The sequence below is a fragment of the Marmota marmota genome, unplaced genomic scaffold, assembly GCF_001458135.2.
Source record: "Marmota marmota marmota unplaced genomic scaffold, marMar, whole genome shotgun sequence".
Classification (NCBI taxonomy): domain Eukaryota; kingdom Metazoa; phylum Chordata; class Mammalia; order Rodentia; family Sciuridae; genus Marmota; species Marmota marmota.
In genome coordinates this window covers 1,310,025-1,332,998 of record NW_025999869.1, presented here as the reverse complement: position 1 = coordinate 1,332,998, position 22,974 = coordinate 1,310,025, and the positions used below count along the sequence as shown (strand labels likewise).

The 22,974-nt window shown below is 50.1% G+C and overlaps 1 long non-coding RNA gene across 2 annotated transcripts in view; it reads left to right on the top strand.

Annotated features, from left to right (window-relative positions):
- Positions 1-18,138: 18,138 nt before the first annotated feature.
- The window catches only part of LOC125620182, a 32,300-nt gene continuing 27,464 nt past the window's right edge, over positions 18,139-22,974 (top strand). Inside the window, exons 1-2 of one of the 2 annotated variants that reach the window (XR_007351783.1) lie at positions 18,139-18,332; positions 19,030-19,139. This is a non-coding gene — a long non-coding RNA (uncharacterized LOC125620182). Of the gene's footprint in view, positions 18,333-19,029; positions 19,218-22,974 lie in introns of both variants that reach the window. The other variant, XR_007351782.1, reaches the window with a different exon arrangement.

Here is a 22,974-nt window from a genome sequence, read left to right as displayed (position 1 = left end):
AAACCATCTTATTTTACTTATTTATCAACTTCTTCATCATCTCCCCTGCTGGAACATGAGCACCCAGGCGAGCAGGGTGTCTGTGCACTGCGAGACCAATGCTTCCAACAGGGCCGTGGACATGGTGGACCCCAGAGTGCATCATGCTCCCTCGTTGTATAAAGAGGTGCACGTGAGACCTGCTCAGGCGAGCCAGGCACAGATGAGGGTTTGGTGGGTGCTGGTGATTCCAGGAGGGAGAGCTGGGCGGCGGGGTTTGGGGCACTGTTTTTACTGAAGGATGGCATGTGCTGTCGTTAGTAATAAAAGAGATAGACATCATGACCCCTGGGGCCTGCTGGGTAAGCAAATACAAGAGCACATTTTTCATGATACAAACCACTCGTACTTCCTGCTGAGAATGGTTTGATTCAGAATTTCTGCATGTGTATCAAAAGTCCTAATAATGTAAGGAAATCAGAACAGATGTTTGCAAACCGAAGTTATAGGGAAGTTTGTCTGGGAAAAAAAAATGGCAACAACTGCAAGGTCCAGGCCCCTTCAGTTGCCGGTTTGGTGAAGCAGCTGGTGGTGCGTCTCCGGGGTAGGATGCAGACCCTTCCCTAAATCCAGAGCCTAAGAACAGTAAATGCCGACACCGGAAGCAGCTCAGCCCAACATTGCTAAGTTTAAAAGAAAGCAGACTGCGAAGCCACGTGCCACAGAGGCCACTTTTACAGGAAGGGAAAAAGGTGAACAGCAGTGGCCAGAGAAAGCCCCAGATGGTGCATATCGGGGCCGCAATACGGGTGAGGGAGCCCGGTGCTGCTGCCTGCCTGCGTGTGGCAGGGCTGGACTCCACACCTGGATTGCATTTGGGGTTAGAAAGATGACACAATATGCACAATCTGAAATGACTCGAGGGCTGGTCCCTCTAAGAAAGCAATTGGTCAGCCCGCCCTGGATGTTTGGTGCTGGAAGATCAGAGGATGACCTAGCTGGACCTGCTAGTCTCCAGTGCCCTTGGTTGAGTGAGCACAGCTGAAGGAAGACACTGGACTGGTCCTCTAACTCCTGTGCCCCGTGCTGACTCAGCCCGTCTGTGCCAGGCTGTGTGGTGGGCTGGGGACACTGCTGTGGGGAGTGACAGCTGGACCCATGGTGCTGCTGGGGCCTTGGGGATGAGATACCATGTTGCAATGCCAGAGCACTGGGGAGGGGCAGGGGAGGATCTGTACGGGAGGACAGGGAGGCTTCCTGGGGGACCACTGTGGACGGGGTAAGAAAGAGGGGTGCTGGGAGGAGCCCCAGGAAGGGAGAGCCAGGGGAAAGACACTGGAGGGGCTGGAAATAGGGCTGCGAGGTCAGAGCCTAGATGTGAGCTGGGGGCACATGGCCAGGCTGGGGACATCCCCCCCCCCACCGTGGTGGGCAATGAGGGCTCAGTTGTGACGGGAGCATCAGGAAACTGTGAGACAGCCCCCGGGGAGACTGACAGCTCAGACTTACACTTGGACCACTGGGGGAGACGGGGGGGGACCCTGAGAGAGGCTAAGGACAGGGAGTGAGCAGTGGCTGGGCCCCCAGCAGGCCCCAGGGATCACAAAGTCTGTCTCTTTTATTACTGGCGACAGCACATGCCATCCTTCACCTTCACCCACAGCACAGGGGACAGGGGCAGGTGCAACTGACTCTGAAGAGCCAGTGTCAATGTGCAGGAGTTGCTGTCTAAAGCCTTCTTTCCTCCTCCTCCTCCTCCTCCTCCTCCTCCTCCTCCTCCTCCTCCTCCTCCTCCTGTCTCCTCCTCCTCCTCTCCCTCCTTCCCCTTCCTCCTCCCTCCCTTCTCCTCCTCCTTCTCCTCCCTCCCTCCTCCTCCTCCTTCTCCTTACTCCCTTTTCCTCCTCCTCCTTCCTTCTCCTCCTCCTCCCTCTCTCCTCCTCCTCCCTCCCTCCTCCTCCTCCTCCTCCTCCTCTTTCTTTTTTTCTGTGCAGGGAAAGGCGAGGTCCTCTGCCTAAAACGGGAGGAGGGTATGGGGTAGGATATTTGTGGAGTGTGGAGACACCAGACAAAGCTGTTCTAGAGATCAGGAGAGAGCGGCTCTACGTTCGGGAGCAGCACTGGAAGCCCTGGTGCCCAGTACTGAGGCCCCCACCTCTGTTGCCCCAGCCTGCAAGGTGGCGAGACTGCAGCCCTGGGCCGGCAGCCAGGGCTGAGCCCAAGGACAGATACCGGTGCTGAGTGAAGGCTGGGCCTGGCCGGCAGGCATGAGGAAGCCCAGCGGTCCCGTGGGTTGAGGCTCCGGGCCAGGGGGTGGAAGGCGTGGTTTCAAGCTGCAGGTTGAGGCGGGTGGAGGGGGAGACAAGAGCTGGGGGACTGGACGTCAAGGATCCCACTGGAAGATCAGATGTGGAAGAAGAAAAATGGAGAGTCTTGGAAAGACAGGAGATTGTCTCCCCCAGATGCCACGGTGGATTCACCATTCTCTCCATGAAAGTCCCTGGCCATGACTGTTCCCGAGAGTCGCCCTGGGAGCAAGTGGCTGCAGGGACAGGAGGTGACATCACAGGGGACAGGGCATCAGAGGTGAAACCAGGTGCCAGGCAGGTGGGCATCCACACAGACGCTGGAATCACCCTGTGCCAGCAGGATTAGGGACAGGGACAGGGAGAAGCAGGACCTGAGGGCAGGAGGGGACGCAGGAGAGAGGCAGGGGCTGCAGTGAGGCCAGCAAAGGCCCGGAGCGCCGGTGTGCGGTTCATGCTGAGCTGGAGAGTGAACCAGGAGTGGCCAGTCCAGCCCCACTGGCCCCTGTGGGGGAGAGGAGGCTCCATCCACAGGCCGCCAGGAGCATGGGCACCAGGACGAGCCAGGCCTGCTTTTTTAAAGAGAGGAGGTGAGGGTGCAGGGTCCACATCCTCTGAAAAGAGAATCTGAAGGCCTTCAGCAGGACCGGGGCAGGGAGGAGTGCTGCCGTCTACGAACACGTGCGTGTAGCATGGAATTCATCTGGTGCACACATGAGGCTGGTATTTATCCATCAGAGGCTCAGAGAGGTTGAGTCGTTTTCCGAGGACACGCAGTTTATAAGGGACGCTTGGATTTGGCTTCATATACCCGAAGATAGACTCTTGCTTTTACTTATTGACGAATATTGCTGACAACCATGACAGAGTTGAAATTTGATTCTCCTTGGTGAGAATTAAATCAAAGTATTGAGTTCACAGATATAAATCCTACTGAGAACTAAAGGACAGGAAACGGAAGACTCAAACACCAAGAAATGATTCCATGAGAATGCTGATTGCTCCAGTCTGGTGATTACACTCTGTATCCATCTTCTGACTTATCATACGGTACCCTACAAACACATAAAATCATTACCTATCAATTAAAGAAAATTCTAAAACCTTGTCTGTGTCTTCTGAGCAGGGTCACAGCATCTCCCTAAACTCCCAAGGGGCTGGTCACATTATGGTTTCTGTAAATGTTGCTCCCTGGAATTGTTCAGTGCACAATATCTGCATCCTTCCACAGCAGCCCTGTGTTTGAGTGATGGATAAATCTTAACACACATTTCTGATACACCCACCATTTGCCAAAGTCTAGGGACACTCACGCTAATTCTCTCAGAGCAGGACTGCGGGACGTATGGGTTTGACTGAGGGCCATCATGCAGAACTCACTGTCATAGGATTTTCTGGTCAGCCATTTCCACCCCAGGGGAGAGCCTTTGCTCTCTTTCAGCTTGCCATCCCCCGGAGCCTCCCTCTCGCCCGCAGTGCCCGTGTGCCTGTCACCTCCACTTGCGTGCTAAAACAAAGACAAATCCCTGCACCAAGTGAACAGGCACAGGGGGTGACAGTGCCACCGTGCCACTCTACCTCTTCTGTTTGGATAATTGCGTTGTCGAGAATCACTTATCATACATTTAACACTTAATACCTATTTATTATGAGTTCATGTAACTGCTATTTAAAGAATAATCCGCGCTAACTCCCTTCCACCCCACTTGATGCCACTCTGATTCTGTAATTGCAGGTTTCTGCGATATTATGCCACAAAATCTGAAAGCATAATTGGTTGTTTCATTCCAGACAATGCTTTTCTGAGATGCTTGGAGCTTAACTGGCAGGTCTGCGGTGCGGAGGCAGTCAGGGCACTCTCCACCAGGGCAGGCTCCGGAGTGATTTACGCAGGAACCAGGCACGACTCCAGGGGGCCAAACTCAATCCAAAAACCAGGCGCAGGAGCAGGATTCTTTTGTGCAGGAGCTTTGTTTTAAGATTTCAGCTCCTAGCAGGGCTTTTTGGAGCGAATCAGCCCCGGTATCAGAAGGTGCAGCAGCCTTGCCTCTACCAGCCTGGTCTCCGGTGCCCTAAAGCCAGTTCTGCCCAAGGACTTCCGAGGCACATGGCTTCTTACTGCTCCTTTCTCAGCAAGCAACAACTGCACTAAGGTGCGGGAGCCCATGAATGAGCTCCTGGGAACCCTGCAAGTGACCACAGGTCCCCTCCTCGCCGTCCCTCTTGCCCTCCCTTCTCTCCCCGCTTCTCCTCCTTGGCTTCTTTTCTATGGTGGTGCCCAGGGCACTCACAGTCTCCCCCAGGAAACAGAGACAAAGGGAACTCAGGGTGGAGGTGGAGTGTGCAAGACCCCCCTGGGGGCGGAGGCAGCCCCAGAGCTATGCAGGCTGGACGCCTGTCCACGCTGGCTGAGCAGAGCCCTCCAGGGCCTGGGTCCTCCCAGAGGGTGTGGTGGCCCCAGGCTAACTAGGTCCCAGGACCAGACCTGCCCCTTAGGGTGGGGCTCTGTGGTTGGCTCTAGGAAATGAGTTTCAGTCTCCTTGCCCATGAATAGGTCAATCAGAAGCCACAGACCCTGAGACCGAGGCTAGGAGGAGCAGGAAGGGGCAGGCTGCCCACTGTCCCCAGGCAGACGCAACTCAGCGTACCCCTGCCTTCTCATCTTTCAAATGCAGGATAAGTGGCTCCCGCCTCATACAGATGACATCAAGCCAGACTGGGCAAACCACAGGGTGCCAAGGCCCGAGGGGAGGAGAAATCCCGGCCCTCATGTTTGTGGAGGCCCCGCGCACGGGATCAAATCCAGACCAGCCCAGGGTGAAGGTCCCCAGCCAGGAGGTCCCCAGGGAGCCCAGGGCGCCCAGGGCTACACGGATGCCTAGGGTTAGAGCTGAGGAGCAGAGAAGTGGAGCCAGGCGGAGGGCAGCTGAACCTGGAGGTGGCCAGGCAGGGGAAGGGCTGGAGCCAGCCACTGGCACAAGGATTTGGGGAAATGAGGCTCACTTGGTGGCCTGAGGCAGTGTCGGTTGGCATCTGTAAACACCAAGTCTCGACAAGCATTTCCTTTTCTCTGAAGAAGTTGTGTGTGATCCAAGCAGAATTAAAGGGATTAACCAAACCCAAGCATCTAGGTTAAAAGCTAATGGACCCAAGAAAGAAACAGAAAGGAAAAGATTCCATCTGGAAAGGTAGGCTGGATAAAGCATGACATGCAGCTCTGAGTTCCCTGGCAGCCAAGGGGAAGAGGCAAACATAGTTCCCATTGTTTAGTAGTCAGAAGGGTCCACTGGGCACTTGAGGCAACAAGGGGAAGAGAACAGAGCCAAGGACACTACTAGCTTGTGACTTTATGGGGTTTTTGGATCAGAACAAATCATGTGTATTGGGAACAGAGAAATGGATACCCTACAAAGAGAGAGGCCAGCCTAAGGCACCACGTGCCAGGCAGGCAGAGTGGGGAGTAAACCAGCCAGCAACCAGGGGAGGGTGTCGAGCTGGAGGGGCCCAGCATGGGGGACCCTGCTGCAGGACAGAGGCTGAAGGGCTTCTGGAGCGCCTCCGGAGCAGGATGGAGGCTCCGGGATGGGGGCAGCTGTGGCGACCGGTGGGGGAGGGGCGGCCCAGGATGCCCTTTCCTGCAAGGCTCTCCCTGGGCCCCACTGATGCCTGCAGCTGGTTCATAAGTAGGCAGCCCCGGGTTGGTGGCCTCTGGAGCAGCAGAAGCCAACCTCCAGCCCTGCGCCCTGTGGATCCTCTGGGGCCCCACGGTGGCAAATGGTGGCGTGCTCCTGACTCCCCGGTAGTCCGGCTGTTGATATGGGGCGTCCAGACGGCTGTTCTCCCGGCTCTGGTGCAGCCCCCGCTCACTGAAGCAGCCTTCCCGATGGCTGTGCATGTCCTGCGCTGAGGGATACACAGCAGGGCATCTGCCAGGAGGGACCGGACTCGGGGCCACCGGAGCTGCATCTTCAGGCAGAGCAGGTGGGACGGGGCTGGAGAACACGGGGACAGAGGCAGCAGGCTGGCTGGAGGGGCGGCAGGAAGGGGGCAGGACGCCCCCATTGCAGCCTCACCCTGGCAAGCTGCTTGGAAATTGGGGAGCAGACTTGGCCTGACCAGATGAAGGGAGGTAGGATCCCGTGTCCTGGGAACCCAGCCTGTGTCATGTCATGTTCTATTTTTGTATTTTTAAAGAATACAATATTTTTTTATTGTCACCTGAGGATACGACAGCTCTCTGGAACATTATTCGTCCTATCCAGCTGCAATTGTGTGTCCCTGAGGGAGTTCTTTGGTAGGAGGACACAAACTTCAAACCTCATCCAAGCTCAGTGCCTAAAGCTTTTAGAGCTTTCCCCCTTCAAATGAGAAGTATGTATCTAAGCAGTCTGTCAAAGCGTCCACAGCACCCCAGTGTTCATGGCAGCACCATTCCATATCCAAGAAATGGAAGCAACCGAAAGTGTCATCGGCTGATGAATGGATGAAGATGTGGCAAATTCACACAATGGAATACTGTGCAGCCTTCAAAAAAGAAGGAAGTCCTGTCATATGAACTACAAGGATGAACCTGAAAGACCATATGTCAAGTAAAACAAGCCAATCACAGGCTAATACCACCTGACCTCAATGATGTGTGGAATCCAAGGATGTAGAACTCCTAGAGGCACAGAGTAGAATATTGGTTACAGAAGCCAGCAGGTGGTAGGGACAGCAAGATTTGGGACTTTGTTGGTCAAAAGGTCCACAGGACAGGAGGAATAAGCCAGGTGGTATTTCACACACAGCAATGGCGCCTGTTAACAGCAATGCACTGGCAAGGAGAGTGGATTTTAAGTCTTTTTACCCCCAAAATTTGTGTGTGGTGATGCAGGTCACCTGGCTTGATTCAGCCACACCCGTGTCGACTTATCTCAAAGCATCACGAGGTGACAAATACACACAAGTTTTGCCTGTAGGTCCAAACAGATTCAGGACCTGATTGACGGCTCCAGGACAGGAGAGGCCCTGAGGGAGACCACAAGGCACTTCATTCGTGGCCCTGAACCCTGCTCACAGAAGGGGGTGGTAGAGAAGGGGCTTCGCACCAGCTGATCAGATGCAGTCCACTGACACACAGGAGGGGTCCTCTGTCACACAGGAGGGTTCCACCTGGATGTCCGCCCAGGGTAAGAGGACTTGGGACCAGGATAGCTCTGGCCCTTGGCTTCTGGGTGGACGGAGTCCCTTGAGCCAGGACGGCCAGGTGCTCAGAGCATCTCAGTTCAGACGCAGGAGCCCAGAATGGACTTTGGGCAGCTCTGGGAGTCGCAGAGGGGTTTCCCAAGCCTTCTCGGTGTGCACCACGGGGACATACCATGCCCCTGGTGCTTTTGTGACCTGCAGGCGAAGCTGCCCTGGGGCCCTTCCCGTGCGGTCCTCTCCCCAGCCCTGCAGCTCAGGAGGCTCCAACACCCCTGGACCCTCACCCCAAGGGGCTCCTTACCCTTTACCTTGAAAAAACCCCCAGGTCAGCCCCACCAGCTCACAAAGACCTGGATGGTGACGGTCTCTTGCCTGAGCTCTCTGTGTGAGGCCACGACACAGCATGGACTCACTATGTGCCAGTGTCACCCTGAAGGGCAGTCGGAGGTTCTCCAGAGAGTGATGCTTACACGGGAAAGGCAGCAGCAGTGGGGACCGTGTGCCACAGCGAACCCGCCCATTCGTGGGGGCTGGGGCCAGGCGAGCTTTACAGGGCTCCCTGCCCAGAAGCTGTGATGACGTCCAGGCTGTCCTCATCACTGGATGTGAACAGCTCCCTGCGTTGCTCTGGAAGCCTCCAGAAGCCCTGGCCCGCAGCCACAGCAGCACATCCGTGCACCCTGGCATCCTGGGTAATAAGTAGAGGGAGGCCAGCCACGTTATTCTCGTCCCTCCTGTCCCCACGTCCCCTCCCCCAACATCCCCAGGCCTGAGCCAGCCCAGCTGCTTTGCTCACCAGGGAGCTGAAGGCTGTGGGGTCCATCTGGCTGTCTCACAGCTCAGTACCCCTCAAATGCCTTTGCAGAGGAAACTGAAAAGGAATGAAATGACCTCTCGGAGCAGTGGGTGGCGGGCAGGGGAGCCTACTAAGCCAGTGACCCTGCTCTTGAGAAGTCTCACCAACAGCAGTCATTTCCCGGCTCTGTGCTGGTCCCTGAGAACTGAGGGCCCGTCTGCTTGGTGGTGAGTGGAATGAGCTGGTGGATGGTAAGAAAGTTACGGCCCATCATGATAGCGGTTAACCCATCACAGACGTCTGTGCCTTCTCTACTCGGTCTTGCTGTGGGGCTCTTGGTTGTGAGGCACGAGTAAGTAACCCCTGAGCAGGGCTGAGTGACCATGCGCCTCTCTGGGCTTCAGTCGTGAGCGTGGCCTCTGGATGGGGCTCTCTTCCGTTTGCTGGTGAGGCGTCTGGTGCTCTCTGGGGAAATCCAGTTCACCTCCATCATGAGATCCTCCCAGTACATGCGCTGTAGCTACTAGGTCCAGAGCACTCACAAGGGGATGGCAGCCTCGGCCTGGCGATGCTTGGACAGGCCGAGTGTCCCTTATCCAGAATGCTCAGGAACCGAGGCTCTCAGACTCTATACTCTTAGATCTTGGAATAATTGCTATCTTGGAAAGGGGACCCAGGACTCAACATAAAACTAAGTTATGTTTCATACACATATTATACACATAGCTGGAAGCTAATTTTATACGATATTTTTCATGCATTAGCATTTAAAATGCTTTTATCGGTGCATTTTGGTTATAATAATAATGGAGCTCATTTTGATAAAGTCATACAAGCATGGAGTGTAATTTGCCCCATTTCAGTCTCCCGCGCTGTCTCTTTATTTATTTATTTTAAATTGGTGCTTTATGGGTCTACCTAGAGGTGGAATTCACAATTCACTGCGGTGTATTCGTACCTGTATATAGCTTTTTTTTTTTTTTTCAGGTTTATTCTGCATCTCTCCCTTTTTCCATCCCTCCTTGGGCCCTCTCAGTCTCCTTCCTCCACTCCACTGACCTTCCTTCTATATTCATGAGATCCAACCCCCTTTTTTCCCCCCTATTTTACTCTAGCTTTCACATTTAACCCTTGGTTTTCTGAATCTGGCTTATCTCACTTAGCATGATCGTTTCCAGTTCCATCCGCTTACCGGCAAATGCCATGATTCCATTCTTCTTCGTGGCTGAGTAAAACTCCACTGTGTACATTTGTCACATTTTCCTGATTCATTTATTTATCGATGGGCTTCTGGGCTGGTTCCATGATTGGGCTATTGAGAATTGGTTTGCTATAAACACTGAAGTGGCTGTATCCCTACAGTATGCTGACTTAGATATTTTGGATAAATTCCAAAGAGAAGGCTAGCTGGGTCAAAGTGGTTCTATTCCTAGGTTTTTGTGGCATCTCCACACTGCTTTCCAGAGTGGTTGTACTAATTTGCAGTCCCACCAACAACATGTAGTGTACATTTTCCCCACATCTTTGCCAGCACTTACTATGGTTTGTGTTCTTACAATTGCCATTCTTACTGGAGTGAGTTTTGGTTTTCATATTACTGATTAGTAGAGATGTTGAACATTTTTTTTTCGTATATCTGTTGCCTATTTGTGTTTCTTTTGGGAAATGTCTGTTTAGTTTTTCACTAACTTATTATTTGGATTTTTTTATGTTAAGTTTTTTGAGTTCCTTAGATATTCTGAATATTATTCCTCTGTTGGAGAAGTAACTGATAAAGATCTTCTATTCTGGAGGCTCTTTCTTCATACTCTTTAGCATTTCCTTTGTTGTGAAGATACTTTTAAATTTAATGTCATCCAACTAATTGATTGTTGATTTTAATTCTTGAGCTTTAGGGAACTTTTGAAGGAAGCCAGGGCCGGTGCCAATGCATTGGAGTGTTGCCCCAATGTTTTCTTGTAGCAGTTAGAAAATTCACTGGTCTTTGATCCACTTAGATTTGACTTGGTTCAGGGTGAGGGATAGAGATCTAGTTTTCTTCTTCTACATATGGATGTCCAGTTTTCCCAGCACTGTTTGTTTAAAAGGCCGTCTTTTCTCCAACAGGTATCTTAAGCACCCCTGCCCAGCATCAGAGGACTGTAAGGATGTGGGTCTGTCTCTGTGAATTCTGTTCTGTTCCATTGTCCACTTCACACCCACTGTGATGGCTGTACCGTGCTGTTTTTGTTACGGCAGCTCAGATGTTGTGAAGCCCCCAGCAGTGCCCTTGATGCTCAGCCTGTGCATCTGCATTCTGACTGCAGTCCCATGAGGAATTCCACGTCAGGCATGGAACGTTCCATTTAAATGATGAAAAAGTTTTAGATTTTGGAGCATTTGGATTTGGGATTTTCAAGTCAGGATGCTCACCTTCTATAGTTTTGAGCCCTTGACAAGGTCCTTTTCTAGGGGCTTTTCACATATAAACTTGCTGAATCCCCACAGCTAAGAACCGCGAGGCTAAGAGCCTGGGTCAGGCAGATGTCAGCGGGAGAGGGGAGCGTGAACTTGGTGCGCCCACACAGGCTGGAGTTCGACCTCCTCACCACGCTGCCGTGACTTAACACACGCATCGTACACTGTTAACAGACAAACGTGCACAGAGGGGAGCGTGACCAGCTTACGGGAGTCTTCCAGCACTCATGGAATATTGGATACGACCCAGCACTGTCAGAAAAGCCAACAAAACCCACTTCTTGTATCGTGTGGGTTTTACTCACACATTGCTGTACCTCTGCACCGCCGTGCTTTACACTTTAACACACACACAAAGCAGCAGTGAAGCAGGACGAGAAGGAAATTAATTGGAAGTACTGTCACTACGGGAGAAAATATGTAAGTTCCTTAAGCAACTTAAAATAGGGTTACCATGGCACCAGCAATCCCACTCCTGGAGAAATTTAACATGTGAAATCTTAAAAGGTCAAAATGATGGAAGCAGAGAATAGAATGTGGTTACCAGGGTCTGGGCCGCATGGAGGAGAGGGGTTAGGGAGATGTCAGTCAAATGACAGAGAAGATTTCAGTTAGTTGAAAGGACTCAGTTCAAGACATTGTACATCACGGTGACTGCTACCAATAAATCACACAATCGAAGGTTGCTAAGGGTGGGTTTTGTTCTCACCGCAAGAGGGTGGTGAGTTCGGGAATAGTGCCTCAGGTAGCTGTTCCAGGGTGTGCACCGCAGAACACACCGTGTGTGTGCAGCCCAGGCACTGCTCAGCCTCCACCTCAGCTCTACAGCCCACCACAAGCCAAAGCTATTCCAACAGAATCTGAGCCTAACTCATGAACTGAACAGATGTCTTACCATCATCCCTAGGCAATAGTGTGTAACAACCATTTATAGGGCACTGACAGTGCATTGGGGATCGCACAGTCTGAAGATGGTTTCAGGGTCTCAGGAGCACACAGTGGGTTCTGTGCAGATGCTGGGCCACGTTGTGCAAGGGAATGCAGCGACTGCAGGTTTGGGACACACAGGGGCCCTAGGCCAGGATGACTGTGTCTCGAATCTGACTTTGTTACTCACTGTCACACCATGACAAAGCCATCTCAGCACCTCAGGGCTCAACAGAATATTGACTGAATAAGTGAACAAATGACAGTTTTCATACATGAAGAATGAGGAACTGCGTGGTCACGGGCCCCTGACTTTTGGGCACAAGGCATGAGAAGACTGTATCATAACATATTGAACATCTTGGTAGGTTTGTGTCACCTGGAGTGGGAAGGCAGGCTCCAGGGCCGCCTGAGTGACAGCAGGGGGGTCACAGCTGCGCTTTCCAAGCGACGCAGCTGCAGCCACTCCTTGAAGCCGCGCTGTGGCTCGGTTCTCACGGCCGTGGCGTATTGCATAGTGGGCTGGAGGATGTCTTCATGGTCACGATTGCTGGGTGCCAGTGGAACGGTGAAGGTGGTGTTCACCAGGACGGGTCATAGTCACCAGTGTCTGCACTCAACCACCTCTTGTAAGAATTCAGGAAATTCAGCTTTGCCCCTCTGAGCCCTTGTTTTCTTACCTGTGTCCCATGAAGGTCGCTCCCAGTGGGGTTTGTGAAGCACTCTGGACAGTGTCTGGAGCACTTTCTCTAGGCCCTTCCTTTACGTGGTTTAAGACAAACTCAAGTGGTTATTATTATTTTCTGTCACACTGAGTCCACAACACCCGGGCTCCGGGGCTCAGGCCACTGGCCTCCCCTCCTCCATCCTCAGTAGAGCCCAGCAGTGCCAGCTTTGGCGAATGTGACCAGGGCTCTGGCTTCACCCTGAGGGGCCAGGACCCCATAGCCAAGGCAGCCGCTGATTGTGGGGAGGGGCTGTAGAGGGTCACCTGTGTGACCCCTAGTACACATCCTGGTGGAAGGTCTAGGGCTGGGGCAGGATAATCTCTGATTTCTCACCAGAACACTGTAGCAAGTGCTCTTGAGTCTGACCACAGCCCAGAGCAGAGCTTGGGGTTGGAATGACTTGCTCTCTTTTATTATTTTGTGATGGGCAGATGCCAATCGCACATCCCACTGGGGTATGGTGTGGTACGTCAATGCATGTGTGCAGGAGGAATGATGGGGTCAGGGTGACTAGCAAAACCACCACCGAGACACTTGTCACTTCTTTGTGGTGTGAGAGATCAAGAGCCTCTCTTCCGGTGTTTTGGATTGTATGTGACCCAACACTGTTGACTTCCTAACCCTCTGTGCCCTGTGGCTACGACTTGGTGCCATTGGCTCTCTCTGAAGTGGAGCCACAGCCTGGGAAACAGCCCCCCTGGATGTCAGAAGCCTTGCCGCACAGCCACTAGCTAATGCTTCTCATCCTTGACTCTCCACAGTGGTCAAAGTATCTGGGAGGGCTGCAGGGCTGCAGTGCACGGGTATTGAGCCTCAGGTAACCGGTCCAGGATGTGCACCGCAGAACATACCGTGTTGTGCAGCCCAGGCGCTGCTCAGCTCCACCCCTCAGAACCCAGGTCATGAATTTCCCTGGAAGAAACTGGGGTTGGAACACTGGCAGAGGGTGATAGAACCCAAGGAGCCTTCTGCTCTCCTGGCTTCTCTGGTTAGATACAGCACTTGATGTCTGAGCCGAGCCATGGGACACGTTGCCCTCGGTTCTCCCACCCTGTGAAGCTCCAGCCTGCCCATCCTGGGAGACATCTGTCCCTGGCGTTCCCTGACGGCGTCAGCTGGAGCAAGCTATTCATGTCCTTTCACAGCCTCAGGTGGACACACTCACCCACAGTGGTCAGCGTGGCTGGCAGACACAGGTGAGGCTGGGTCAGGGAATGGAACACAGCAGCTTCTTGGGATCCATAGAGGATGTAGCCCTGCCTTCCCAGGTACCCACATCCAAGGGTCCTCAAGTCCTTTATGCAAAGGGGCGTGGCATATGCAGCAGCCCTGCAGCCCTCCCGGGTACTTTGAACCTAGATGACTCAAATACCTACTGTGATGCAAGTGCTATGTGAATGGTCACTACGCTGTGTTGTTTGCAGAATAATGACAAGAAAGAAGTACATCGGTGTTTAGGACAGTTGCAATTTAAAAAATACATTTTCAGTCTGCGGTTGGTTGAAGCCACGACTCAACTCGGGAACGCGGAGGCTGACTGTGCCTGCTCCACCGGCTGGTCCCATGGGCTTCAGGGCTGAGAAGGCCAGAGGTGCAAGTGAGGAGCTGTGTGTTCCCTCTCCCCAGCATCTAGAAAGAGCTCAGAAATGAATGTTGCTTCCACTCCCGGGTTGGGCTTTTTCCCAGTGTTTCACCAAAAAGCAGCTGCTAGAATTTGGGAGGTGACTGTCACAGACAGGGATCTGAACCAAATGATTCCCCAGATCAGACCAAGTGGTCCAAACCTGCTCAAGTAGGAGACCTGCTCAGATATGACTTCATGCTGATTTGCAAATGAAGGTAAAATACAGCCGTGGGGAGTTACCACATGCAAATGAAGAAAACTCAATTCCAGAGACTATTGAGCTGGAACAAGTGGGAACCTCGAAGGGGGTCTGTGGACTGAATACAGGGAGATGTGACAAAATGTGTGACTGCAGTTCTCGGAAATGTCCCTCGATCCAGTTTAAGGGGAAAAGAGGGAAGAGAAATATTAGCACCAGAATCAGGGCATCTCAGCCCCCAGCTGGGAGCTGAAGTTGGACACACCTTAAATGACGCTAATGAATCCTTCCAAAAAAAAAAATTATCTGCTTTAAATAACTGCTCCCCTGACATCTTGATGAGCTACCAATCATGTTTTATTATTATTAACTTTAAAATATCCTCACTTTGAAAATTTGAGTCATGCAATGCCGTGCAGAAGCTTCCGGCTTGGGTTCCGGGGTTAGCATCCCACCCCTGGCACCTGTCAGGGTGATGGCCTGGAAGCCACTGAACACTTTGAACCTTGTTTTTTATCTTTTGTGAAAGATAAAATAAAATCTATTGGGAAGACTCTTTAGGATATAAGATTATGTATATGCATATATGTCACATATATGACTTACGTGTTTGTACGTATTTTCTTCTAGGTACCGTGAAAAATGAGAGTTGACTATGTGTGTGTCTTATAAACAGCATATAGGTAGATTTTGTGAGTTTTAAAAAATACGTTTTTAAATTAGCAATCCTCATCTTTTGACTGAAGTACTGAACACATTTATATTTAATAAAATTAATAATGTATTATATTTTATATTTCATTGGTTTTTTTATATGCACAATTTTTTTTTTTTTTTGCGTCTTGTATCTAAAATCAATATGCATTTACGGTGCCGGTTGCTTTCCATTATTGCGACAAAATACCTGAGATAATAAACATAAAAAGAGAAAAGGTTTACTTCAGTGTACAGCTTTGGAGGTCTCAGTGCATAGTTGGTGGCCCTGTTGCTTTGGGGCCTGTGTGGGAGCAGTATATTATGGTGGCTACACATGGCAGAGGAAGCCGTCACCTCATGGACAGAAGTAAAAGAAGAGGTGAGGTCCCAGTATTCCCTCAGGGTCACTCCTCAACGGCTGGAAGACCTGGGCTGGACCCCATCTGCTAAAGACTCTGGCACCTCACAGGAGCACCACAGGGTGGGGACCAGGCCCTCACACATGGGCCGAGAGGGACATTGGTGGGGGCACTTGTCCAGAACTGGCCCTCAGTGTTGTAGAGTCGTGGGGATGATGTGTTGTCCTGCCTCAGCACCAGCAATGGCATCCACAGAGAGGGGCCCCAGTCTTGAAGGATACCTAGGAGCCCCCTGATGCCCTCCTTCATAAAAGGCTCTGTGCCCAAGTTCTCAGTGGACCAGATTTATGTTGTGTGGAAAAGTACAGACACCTACAGCCCATGCCCAGAAAAAAACTAAAAAGGTAGGTTCTGAGCATAAAGAAGTTTGAGAACTATCCTAACCCACTCATCCTGCTTCTGAGGTCCTGCTTCTGTAGGCCCAGGAGTGACCCATAATAAAAAATATGGAAAAGCTCACCCTTAATCATAAAGAAAACTCTGAGTGTTAGGAGAGTGTCCTACAATTTGATGGGCAGTGTCAGTCTTCACTAAACCTACCCACGACAAGATGCCTCCTGCAACAACTCCCTCCTGGGGTCCCTGAAGAGGACTTGCAGCATGTCTGACACTGTGAGCAGCACCTCCACTGGGCTTTGCTCTGGGGAAATTCCACTACAATGTTCAGCTGTACATTTTGCTTTAAAATATATATTTTTTTGCTTAGGATCTGTTAGGCTTCTTAAATCCGTATATAGGCGATTTTCTGTTTCCTTCTGTTATTTTTGCTCCTCTTGCTTTTTGACTTTATATTTGGACCTCTCTACCCTTTGGGAGGTAATATACTACTTTTAACCTTCGGTGTTACTTGTAAAATTAGCTGACACATGATGATGATCGTGTCAGAGTAGAAATGAATCAAAACCTTGGCTCTAATAATATAAAATCTCAGCGTTAACTCCATCCACGGACTTCCTGATGCAAATGCTGCCATCAGTTGTTACTTTAATTTCAGCTTTTAAATGCTAACCCCCCTTAGACGTCATCCCTTTCCCTTGCTGTGATCCTGACCCTTTCCCTGGTCTTTAGCTCCTTCCTGGTCTCAGACCTTCCATCTGGGCCCTTCTTTCTGCCTGAGCCTTGAGTTCTCTGGAATTTCCCTTGCTGAGGCTCTGCTGGGGACTAGGGCTCCACCTCTCTCTGGTTGGTATTTTACTGATCCGAGACTGGTGGTTTTTTTTCCTTTCAGCACAATTATAATGCAGCTCCACTGGTCCTCGTTTCCTGCCGTTGCTGTCAGATGTCATCTGTGAGCGTCTCCACTGAACTCTGCTTTGAGGAAATCTCCCTACAAGATTCAGCTGTAGATTTTGCTTTAAGGAATTTTTTGTTTTATTTTTTTTTTTTGCTTAGGATTTGTTAGGCTTCCTAAATCTGCACGTAGATGATTTTTGTCAGTTCTGTAAAAGTCTCAGCCCTCATCGCTTCATGGGTGGCCTCTGTCTTTTCATTTCTTCTGGACTTTGGGAAGAAAACCTGATAAAACTTCTCAATGCATTCTCTTTATCACCACTCCTCTCTGTTATCCATTTTTCTTTTCTATGCTATGTTCTAGGTGAAATTTATTCTCTAATTCTCTCTTGTGCTGTACCCAATCTGTCAAATGCCCAGTGAACATAAAGCTCTAGTTGCTGCATGCATTCACGTGTAGGAGTTACACAGAATTTATGTCTGCTACACGACTTTATTACTCTCTGCCCTTCCCACCTGATTTGAAGCCAGCCACTGAGTTCTTCAAGCTTGGCGAACAGAGCTGCTTCAACATCGCAAGTCTGCACACGTCTCTTTCCACCGCCTCTGGATTCTCATTCACAGACCTCGCCTCCCCCTACCCCTGGTGATCCCCGAGGACTTGTTTTTCCTTGATATTAAACAATTATTTGTGGGAGGTTCCCAGAGGCCTCGGAGGGACTTGCCCCTCCTCAAGGACCCCTTCTCGTGTCAAGGTACAGTCTGGGCTTCCTCGGCCAGGGGTGATGCCTTTTCCAGGATGTAAATGCACTAGAACTCGCAACAGGTCCCCAGGATCATTTTCCCTTTTGTTTCTCCCCACCTCCGCCACCACTGGCATGCCAATGTCATCTCCTCTGAGCGCCTCTTGGTGGAGGGGTGAGTTCCAGTCTGGTTCCCCTCATCTGAAGGTGGAGCACTTTGGGGACCCGTGTCTGGTGGGTATCTTCTAAGTACAGCCCCTCCGGCCCTGGTTCCTGGCCCCCTTCTCCTCCACACCTGCTTTATAGGATCTCAAGTGTGTGGGAAGGACAAGTGAGTGGCCTTTGAAGTCCCCCCTGCTTCCTTTGCTGCTGTTATAAGAGAACAGCCTCGTGCTGCCTTTTCCCTTCAAAAGAGGCAGGCTTTTCAGACGTGGAGGGTTTTCATTGTTTCCGGTGCGGGGTGGATTCAAATAATCTTGCTTTCCATTACTGGAAACCAGAGGGCACATTTGGGGCTTTGAAGTTAAAACATTTCAAAATGAAGAACCTCTGTCATATAGAAATTCCTGGTCCCACCCACCGCGTCCTGCCGATCCTGCTTCCCCTGCAGGGTTCTGGGAGGACCCTGTTAGACAACAAGAAATTGCTAACTGAAGGGCCATGGGTGCTCCAGAAGTTTTATGAAATCTGAAACCTAAGCAGAACCTGGAAATCTAATTTTTCCCTTCGTGATTTATGCTGGAGGCAGTCATAGTGGAGTTAAAAAAAGCACTTGCCACATGGTTGAGGGAATCATTAGAAACACCCCAACCCTGAGCCTGAGGGGGATTTCAATCAGAAAGGATGAGGACGGGCCTTCTGAGCGCTCCTGGAACCGCAGCCTGGAGGAAAAGTGGAGCTCAAGTGCTTAGGGGATTAAAGTAAATAAAATGCTTCACTAGAGATGAGGGCGCAAGTCTCCGTGTGATTTAACGACTGCGGAAGGGTGATGCACATCCCGGGCAGGCAGCCAGCTGCCTTCGGCTGGTTCAGAGCAGCAGGACTATGGTGAGGGGCCATGGTGTCTTTCCGGCCATTCTGGCTTATTCCAGAAACTGGAAGAAGCCCTTGTGGATGGAAAGTGGGGCAGGATTCTGGAAAAGCTGAGATCAGAACTGGTGGGCAGAGTCCCCATGATAAGGAGGCCTTCTAGGGCATGGATGGAAATTTGAATTTGATTGTGGGTATGATGGGGAACTACTAAAAATTTTGGAGCACTAAATGAATATTTGCCAGAGGAAATTATGTTAAGTGAAATAATCCAGGCACATGCAGCATGGTGTCACTCATCTGTAGGATATGGGAAAGTCAATCTTGCAGGAGTGGAATCGAGAGGGGTGGACAGGGATGAGGAGAAACAGGTGAATGAAATGTGATGACAGTTCCATGAGAAAAACATATCCTGGTGTTCTATCATACAGTAGGGGGATCATAATTAACAATATTGTATTGTATATTTTTAAAAAATACCTAGAAGGCAGGAGTTTGCATGCCTTGCCACAAAGAAATAAGAAAGGGTGATTTTTTAAATACCCTAATTTGATCATTATGCATTTAACTTGTACAATTATTAGGTGTCAAAAATACATTTTAAAAATAGCAAAAATGTTTTGTCGAACGAAATTATTTGTGCAGTGCCATTCCTGGCACATACGGGGTGCACGCATGCAAAATCACATCATGATCATTATTACTTTTCCCACAGAGGAAGCCAATGTCCATCTGCGGTGACTGGATGAGCAAGCTGTGGTCCAACAGAGACCACTCAGCAATGAAGAGGAATGACCTTCGGATCTGCAACCCACATGGGTGAAGGTCAGAAATACTGTCCTGAGTGAAAGAAGCCATACAGAGGGGAGCAAGCCATGCCATGTGGCCCTCCACCCATGGGAGGTAGAGCAGGGCTGCCGGGCGGGGTGGGAGGGCCCTGATGGCAAAGGGACAGGAACCTCCCCCCGGAAGGAAATCACAATAGTGCGATGATACTGATGAGTATGGGGTGGGCGGTGGACACATTTCTAGAACTCATCCATCTGTGCACCCAAAGGCAGGCACTTTATTTTTTTTTTCTCAGCTTACATACAATCTTACTTTTCATATAGTTTTATGGCAAGAAAGCTATGTTGTCATCCATTTCTAAAAGGTCAACTACTGTAAGTTCAGCACTTTCTAACAATTCTTGGGGAAGGAAAAACTCTAATCATAGAATCAGCAATGTTTTAAGCTACATATGTTTTGTGGAACAGTCGAAAGACTCCTGGATCTTTGGCCATTCTCACAGGTTGCTGTGGATGTGCTTATTATTATTATGTCTTGCTCCACGTATTTTGTGCAAACCACCTCGCAGTAAAGTTAGTTTTAAAAACATCACCAGCAGATAAAACACAAGTTACGTCATCCATATTCTGAGCCAGAGTGAGGTTCCCGGCAAAGGAGGAAGGCTGGCATAGATGTTCATGCCACAAGGCCCTTCGCAAGTCCCCATTGGACGTTGAGCCCAGTGGTTGCTCAAGCCAAAGGGGAAGCAATGTGGCCAGTGTCCAGGAGTGCCCCTGGGGCCGTGCTCTCCCTGCACTGCCTGTGGTCTGTGCTCCCTCCCTTCAGCCGGTGAGCTCCTCAGCATGGAGGGGCTGCTCCTCCTCACGCACATGTTCCCACACAGGCCCTCGCTGGAGTCTCAAGGAAGGCCTTGGACACAGCTCGGCCCATGGGACCATCACACACAAGACGGCCTGGGGCCAGGCTGACCCCTCTCCCAAGGGACACGGGGCAGCCACACTCAGGTGGGAGTGCGAGAGCATTTACTAATAAATCATGTTACATATGGTCACAATGAGTCTCCAGCAAAGCATGGGTTGGAGCAGAGAGGAGACGGGTTCTCTCATGGCAACACAGACTGGACTTGACCTAACGTCCTGCCCGACCGTGGGAAAGTGCGCTCTGCGGGCAGGATGCTAGGGGCACTCCGAGAAAGGCCTGGAGCTGCCCTTGGCAGAGACTGAATCAGAGTTATTAGGGAGGTCCTCTGTCATCCTGAGAAAATGCTGCAGAATCCCTGGGACTTGAAAGTCTCTCACTGGTGACTCAGGACAAGGCACTGCTGGGGACTTGAGAGAAGAAAGGTCAGTAGCCATTGCAGCTCTGCCCAGGGCCTTGCTGTGTAGGCACAGCTAACCCACGCTGGGTGCAATCTGGCTGTGTGCTAGTGCCTCCTGCCCCCAGTCACCCAGACAGCCACTAAAACAGGGCTCCCCGCTGGGGCCTGGTGGCCTTCCAGGAAAGACAGGGCATAGGGATTTCAGTCTGCATCGAAAGCCAACGACACTGTCCCCCGGTCATGGTGACAATCTGTACATCCCCTTCCTACATCCCCTCCCTCTGAGTGTCCACAGGCCTGCTGGGCCGCTGAGCTCGCTGTGCTTGTGCCTGTGTGTTATCTGCAGAAGGCAAGGACCGCCACACATCTGCGTGGGAGAACATAGGGTCCTGACCTGTCTCTTGCAGTCATAAAGCACTTGTGTTCTGAGCTCTCAGAGCCCAAGCTCTCAATAAGTGGGGTGACATTTATATATAAACCAGAGGTCAGCCGATCTGACCCAAATCCGTAGGCCAAATCCTCCGCGCCACCTGCTTCTGTAAATGCAGTCCCACCGCATCCCATGGCTCTCCGTTGTGTCTGCTTACACGCTGCTGAGAGCACCTTCTACCTGCCCACTCCTGTCATAGTAGTAGTTTTGGAAAATTATGGGACCGGCCAGATCTTTGTTAATATTCCCAGGTTGGGTAGGACCTCTCTCACCTGGACCACATGGGCTTTCCTCCTGCACAGTGCCCACCATCGGTGGGAGAGAGGAGTTGAAAAGGCCCCAAGCTGTAGAGGAGTCAGCAGCAGAGGCAAGTTGAGGCTGGCTCACTGTGTGTCCCACGGAGTCCCACCTGGCCAAGCTCACAGGGTGCAATCTTAACTGTGGATTAAAATTGGCTTTGGGCACGATACAGATTGAATGCAATCCCCATCAAGATAGCACTGCCGTTCTTCAGAGAGCAAACACAAAACAAAACAAACAACAACAACAAAACCCAGTCTTAAAACTCATTTGGAAGAAAAAGAGACCCAAAATAGCTAGTGCAATTCTAAGCCAAAAGATCAGTGTTGGAGGTATCACAATACCTGGCTCCAGATTATACCACAGAGCTGTAGTAACAACACCGTGTGGTCCTGCACAGGACCCAGACCAATGGGGCCGAGTCGAATACCTGGAGACAAAGCCACACAGGTGCATCATCTGACTACAGGTGCCAAAAATAGTGATTCAAATAAGACAGCCTTTTAAACAAATGGTGCTGGAAAAGCTGGTGATCCATATGTAGAAGAATGTCACTCGGCACACAAGTCAAATGGTGCTGGGGAAACTGGTTATCCACATATAGAAGAAAGTCATTCTGCACACAAGTCAATTCAAGTGGATCAAAGGCCTCAGAATTAGGTCAGCAGCCATGTTAATCCAAGAAGAAAACATCGGGTCAACACTCCAGCATACAGCTACAGGTAATGACCTTCTCAAGAGGACTCCTAATACTCAGGAAATAGTGCTAGAGTTTATAAATGGAATGGAATCAAAATACAAAGTTTTAGCACAACAAGGAAAAGAATGTGAAGAAAGAACCTACAGAATGGGAGGAAATCTTTGCTAGCTATTCTTTCTTACAGAGGATCGATATGCAGATATATAAAGAACTCAAAAAACTTAAACTTACTCATAACCTAATTAATAAATGGGAAAATGAACTAAACAGATTCTTCTCAAAAGAATAAATATAAATGGCCGACAAATATAAAAATAAGATATTCAATATTGTTAGCAATCAGAGAAACACAAATCAAAATTATCCTGAGATCTCATCTCACACCAGTCAGAATGGCAGTCATCAAGAATACAAACAATAATAAATGCTAGAGTAGAAGAAACATTTTTGATGAGATGGTGTAACAACTATGGAAATCAGTATGGAGGTTACACAAAAGACTAGGCCTGAAACACCATATGACCCAGCTATACCCTCTTCAATATTTATCCTATGTAAAGTCATATTCTTCTTTTTTTTCTTTAATTTTTATTGTTGGTTTTTCAAAACATTACATAGTTCTTGACATATCATATTTAACACTTTGATTGAAGTGGGTTATGAACTCCCATTTTTACCCCGTATACAGATTGCAGCATCACATCGGTTACACATCCACTGTTTTACGTATTGCCATACTAGTGTCTGTTGTATTCTGCTGCCTTTCCTATCCTCTACTATCCCCCTTCCCCTCCCCTCCCCTCCCCTCCCATCTTCTCTCTCTACCCCATCTAATGTAATTCATTTCTCCCCCTTGTTTTTTTCCCCCTTTCCCCTCACTTCCTCTTGTATGTAATTTTGTATAACCCTGAGGGTCTCCTTCCATTTCCATGCACTTTCCCTTCTCTCTCCTTTTCCCTCCCACCTCTCATCCCTGTTTAATGTTAATCTTCTTCTCATGCTCTTCGTCCCTACTCTGTTCTTAGTTACTCTACTTATATCAAAGAAAACATTTGGCATTTGTTTTTTAGGGATTGGCTGGCTTCACTTAGCATAATCTGCTCTAATGCCATCCATTTCCCTG